Raw genomic sequence first — 6,000 nt, 5'->3', positions numbered from 1 at the left:
GGCCTGGAACTCGAAGGGAGGGAGGGGGGGACCCTGGAGCTCAAAAGGAGGGGGACCCTGGAACTCAAAGGGAGGGAGGGAGGGAGGTAGGGGAGACCCTGGAACTCAAAGGGAGGGAGGGAGGGGGGACCAGTGTTGCCAGGTGGGCGGTTTTACCGCCCAATTGGGCGGTTTTCCGCGACCCGCCGCGGGAAATTTTTGCCTGCGGCGGGTTGCGTTTTTTTGGGCTGCTTTTTGGGCTTCAGGGCGGTTTTTTGGGCTGCTTTTTCGGCCGCAGGGGGCGGGGTTAGTGATGTTTTTGGGTGGGGTTAGTGATGTAGGAGGCGGGGCCGATGATGTGGGAGGCGGGGCCGATGACGGGGGAGGCGGGGCCGGTGACGGCGGGGCGGGGTTGATGACGGTGGGGGCGGGGGTGATGACGCGGGGGTGGGGGTGTCAGGGGCGGGGTTTGAGTTTGGGCGGGTTTTTGTGCTGGATTGGGTGGGAAAAAAATTTTCCACCTGGCAACACTGGGGGGGACCCTGGAACTCAAAGGGAGGGGGACCCTGGAACTCAGAGAGAGGGAGGGAGGGGGGACCCTGGAACTCGGAGGGAAGGAGGGAGGGGGGCCTGGAACTCAGAGGGAGGTGGAGGGGGAGGGGGACAGGGGGGGAGGGGGAATGCACCACCTGTAAAAAAAAAAAAAATCAGCACCCCCAATCATTTTGAAAAGTTGGCTCCTATGCCTCTGTGTACATCCGGTATCCTGCACAAGACGGTATGTTTGAAAAGAAACGTGAGATAAAATTAAAAAAAAGCTGCCAACCATCAAGAACGACAACGTGAACGCAGCAGCTTGTGCTTTGTTTTGAGCCTGCGCAGAATGACGGCCGTGCGGGTGGGGGGGGGGGGGGGGAAACAGAGACTAACCCCAGCGGCTTCAACGTTGCGACGTCATGCCGCCTCCTGCTCTCAATCGAACCTCCTTGGTGCGTTGCTTTGCTCTCTTCTGACGCGCCAACTTCCTGTTTCCGGCGAGGCGGGACGCCGGCGGCGCAGATGGAGAAAAGTTTGGTGTCATAGGAGAGAGACGGGGGCATCGGAGAAGGAAAGCTGTGGGATTGTTGGTGGGCGACCTCAGGTATGAGTTTGACAGGGGGGGAGACGTGGTTTTAATGCACAATTTGGGGAGCTCACTACTACTACTACTACTTAGCATTTCTATAGCGCTGCCAGGGTTACGCAGCGCTGTACAAGTTTAAACATGGGGAAGGACAGTCCCTGCTCAAGAGAGCTTACAATCCAGCTCACTGTGTAGAAAGGGGTTTGGCACACAAGCTAACTTCGTGCAAAGCCTCAGGTATGAGTTTGACAGGGGGGGGGGGGGGGGAAGTGCAGGAGCCCAGACAAGGAGGAGGAGAGTGGAAGCCAGTGAGAGAGATGGGGAGACGTGGTTTTAATGCACAATTTTCTGAGCTCACTGTGTAGAAAGGGGTTTGGCACACAAGCTAACTTCGTGCAAAGCCTTGGGTTGGACACCAGCGCGCAGTATATTGAAAATAACGGTAGCCAAGCGAATTCACTGTTTAGCACCGGTGCATGGACGTGTATTGAACACAATTCTGGGGCTTTAATGCCTAGAAAACCAAAATATGAAAGGGCAACACCACTACTAAAGAAACTACACTGGCTTCCACTTAAGGAACGCGTCAATTTCAAGGTGTGCACACTAGTCCACAAGATCATTCATGGTGAAGCCCCTGCCTATATGTCCGAGTTGATAGACCTACCAACCAGAAATGCAAAAAGATCATCCAGAACATACCTCGACCTCCACTTCCCTAACTGCAAGGGCGTGAAATACAAGACGCTACACGCGTCAACCTTTTCTCACACCAGCACGCAGCTTTGGAATACACTGCCGCGCAACTTAAGAACGATTTACGAACAAGCCTCCTTCCGCAAATTATTGAAGGCCCCTCTGTTTGAAACAATTTATGGCAAGAGCCAAAACACATAGAGTCCGCACTCACTAATCATCAATGCATCATACATCCACTTCTAACCCTCATCCCCCGTAATTCCACATCATTCATACATTTACTCACAGGAATATGTACACCATATGTCTCTGTGTCTTATTACTGCCCTTTAAGCTCCCCATTGTCTCTTTCCAACGTTTCAATGTTGATGTCCCATTGTTATATTCTTAATTGATACTTCGATGGTCTCACATAACTTGTACAATGTAACCCATAACCAAGTTGTTAACAAATGTATTTCCATTATTCATATCTTATTGTAAGCCACACTGAGTCCGCAAAGAGGTGGGAAAATGTGGGATACAAATGCAATAAATAAATAAATACTACTACTACTACTACTATTAAGCATTTCTATAGCGCTACAAGGCGTACACAGCGCTGCACAAACATAGAAGAAGGACAGTCCCTGCTCAAAGAGCTCAAAGTGGCATAGAGGAACCACACAGCTGCATTACCCCTGACAGATGTTTATGAATGGGACACACCGAACACTAAAATTTCACTAAATTCAGTTGAGAGGTGTGGTAGCCGTGTTTGTCCACTCTTAAAGGTTATCAATAGAAATCAAACAAAATAAAACATGGAAAAGAAAATAAGATGAGACCTTTTTTTATTGGACATAACTTAATACATTTCTTGATTAGCTTTCCAAAGTTCCTCTTGCTGACCTTTAAATGCATCCACTCTATGACCCCTCACTACCTCTCCCTACACTCCTCCCCGTGAACTCCGCTCTCTGAACAAATCTCTCTTATCGTCCCCCTTCTCCTCCACCGCTAACCCCAGACTTCGTTCCTTTTGTCTTGCGGCACCTTATGCCTGGAACCGACTTCCTGAGCCCATACGTCTACCTCCATCTCCACCTGTTTTTAAATCTGTGCTGAAAACCCACCTTTTCACTACTGCCTTTGGCTCCTAACCCTACTCATTTGCCCTCCTTCTCTCCTGTTCCTCTTTACCAGTAATTCCCTTGCCCGTAAATGTCTTGTCTGTCTGTTTTTACCTAGATTGTAAGCTCTTTGAGCAGGGACTGTCTCTGTGTGTCTCATGTTCAGTGCTGCGTACGCCTGGTAGCGCTATACAAATGTTAGTAGTAGTAAAATTTACTGCTCAACAAAGCACACCTAAATATGTAGTTGTTTGACCATAAATTTAGGATAAATTTGATTGTCCCCTATCAAAAAGCTGTATGTTACACATCAGTCCCAGATTTATCACTTGTCATACAACAAAACATATATATATATAGTCAAATGTTTTAGTGTCACCTCAGTAACAACAACACAAAATCTGTCCACTGAAGCAACACAAAAACCTGCAAATATGCTATTCAGAAACTGTATAGCACAAGCTTTTCCTTCTGTGACCGCCGTCGAGAATGTTACCCTGCCAGCTGTCTTTGAGGCTCCTATTCGCCCAGATATCGCAAATTTTATCCAGAAAAATTTATGCAAGAATAACAGGCAGCCCTAATTTGTGAGTGAACTAGTAGAATACTAAACCAGTTCTGAATCCTGGGGCACTGGGCGTGCTGTTGCTCGTATCCCCCAAGTGTGTGGTGGTGGTACTCATCACTCTGGCTAAAGTGCTTTTGGAAATATGTGTCGTGGAGGTCGTATGTTTGCCCCAACCAAAACGTTGAGGCGCTGGCACCGCCGTGTGAACGCAACCCAGAAGTGTTATGTCATTTGCTCTGCCGTGGCAGCGTCAGCCCCTCCCAGCACTGGATATGTCCAAGGGTCACCGCATTGAACAGATCCAAGAAGTTTCTCTAGTGGTTGAAGATAAAGTAGAGAATTACAGAAAGACCAAGGAGGCAGTGCTATTTCTAAAGAAGCTGAAAGCATGGAATGACATTAAAAAATGTCTATGCCGCTCAGCGTATGCATGCTGGTAAGGGTAAAATAAGGAACCGTCATCGTATTCAGCACATAGGACCGTACATCATATACAGTGAGGACCATGGTGGTATCAAGGCTTTTAGAAAAATTCCAGGCATTAGTTTTCTTAATGTAAACAAACTGAATCTCTTGAGATTGGCTCCAGGAGGACATGTTGGACGTTTCTGTATCTGGACAGAAAGTTCTTTCCACAATCTGGATGACTTGTATGGCACCTGGCGCGAAGCTGCCACGCCGAAATCCAACTACAACCTTTCTGTGCACAAGATGACAAACACTTGATTGAAGAGTCAAGAGATCCAAAAGGCTTTGTGTGCTCCAAACAAGAAGATTTGACACAGACTTCTGAAGAAGAACCTACTGAAGAACTTGAGGGTTATGTTGAAACTGAACCCATATGCCGAGGCTGTCCACCGCCCTGCCATCCTGCGTCGTGCTCAGAACCTGAAGCGTAAGGAATAGAAGACCGCCAAATACGTCTTTGACAGTCTCTCCTGTTAAGAGGGTTTTAAGGTGAAATTACTAATAAGTATGTGAAAAAGAAACTTTATAGCAAACAGAATCTATGGACACCAGACTTGCCACATTTTCAGTTGTTATTGGGAGTTTTGGGGAAGCAGAAATTGAATCTCAAGATTGCTGGCACTGATGGTTGTAAAGGAAACACAGACTTACTGTCTACACCAAATATTTTTGTGACACTGGTGGAGAACCACTGGGCCCTTCAGATCATTCTGCTTTGGCCCCCAAATTTGTACCTGAGGCAACCTAACTTGCCCAGGATTACAAGTAGCTAGTGAGATTTTTTACCTTAGTTTCTGTTGAGAATTGGGGGGTCCCGAGCCCCCCCAGGAAGGCTAGAGTGACCTTAATCTGACTCCATCTCTAAATAACACTAGTACTGGGGTAATCAGGGAGTTATTGCCTCTAAGGGAGAAGTTAGGTCTAAGGAAAAGATACCAGCCTTATGACAAACTGGATTTAGATTACAAGTTATACAATGCATTTATACTTACAGCCTTTGATCATTAAGTGAAGCCCACAAATCATCATTTGGAATGAGGAGTTTATTTGCCAAGGTATAAGTCAAATCAGTGATTGACAACAGGCATGTACAATCAATTAATTATAGGAATATAATAAGCTGCAAACAGGTGTTAATTATTTGCTAATCTTTTATAATTTCTTTTTACCAATTAGAGGTTTTACAAGGGAAAGCAATTAGGTAATTTGTTAATTCTGCTGGACACATTGGTTTCCCTTGGAGAGAGAGTGCCAACCCTTGTCTCTCTAACTCAAACCAGGAAATACCCGGATTTTTATAGGTGCCCTCAGGATATGGGTAATATGACAGTAGATATACCTGATTGGGTCTATGCTAATGTCAAGGTTGTCACTGATTGGCTCATGCTAATGAGTAGCTTCTATCTTGCTAACATGGTTTTGTCTTTAGCTCGCTTGACCACAAATCTTAAGCAAGACCCTGCATCCAGCTACACCTTTCCTTTCTCACACCATGGCTGACCACAATCCTGCTCACAGGAAAGTCTCATTTCTCAACTTGTTTTTCTAACTTACATTAGAGAAAATTCCACTTTGTAACAGATACGGGCTTCCATTTTGTGTTGAAATCCTCCATTTAGTTTCCATATCTATTAACTTAACTTTTAGGCCTCAATCTGGGCTACAAACTAGGTCATACTTTTCCAGTAAGCTCCCAGTTATGTCAGCCATCAGATTTCTGACTCAGCCAAGGTCTGTAATGGCCTGAGCTCTATGACTGGGCCCTCCACCATTCCAGTGGGGAGGTCTCTGGCTGTACCATAATTATACATTCCCCACTTGTCACCCCCTCTGGGGAGGGGTGACACAAAGCTCGTCAAGCTTGTCATCATCCATTCCAGAAGGTGGCAAGCTATCAAACTAGAGGGGGAGTTTTGGTCTTACAAATTGCTAGAAAGTATGGTGCAAGATAGGAAACTTCATTCTCAGGTGATATATTATTTGGGCATATGGAATTCCCTTTATATTTCCCAATCCCTTTGGGCCTTAATCCTGATGTCATCTCTCTTGAG

The 6,000-nt window shown here is 46.2% G+C and overlaps 1 protein-coding gene across 1 annotated transcript in view; it reads left to right on the top strand.

Annotated features, from left to right (window-relative positions):
• Positions 1-1,049: 1,049 nt before the first annotated feature.
• Positions 1,050-6,000, top strand: part of LOC115464829 (activating signal cointegrator 1 complex subunit 3-like) — a 417,679-nt gene continuing 412,728 nt past the window's right edge. Inside the window, exon 1 of the mRNA XM_030195187.1 lies at positions 1,050-1,120. The gene's annotated coding sequence lies outside the window, so the exon portion shown is untranslated. The remainder of the gene's footprint in view (positions 1,121-6,000) is intronic.

This window comes from Microcaecilia unicolor, chromosome 3, assembly GCF_901765095.1.
Source record: "Microcaecilia unicolor chromosome 3, aMicUni1.1, whole genome shotgun sequence".
Lineage (NCBI taxonomy): Eukaryota > Metazoa > Chordata > Amphibia > Gymnophiona > Siphonopidae > Microcaecilia > Microcaecilia unicolor.
Note: the sequence above shows the minus strand (reverse complement) of the source record. Positions and strands in the feature narration are given on the sequence as shown.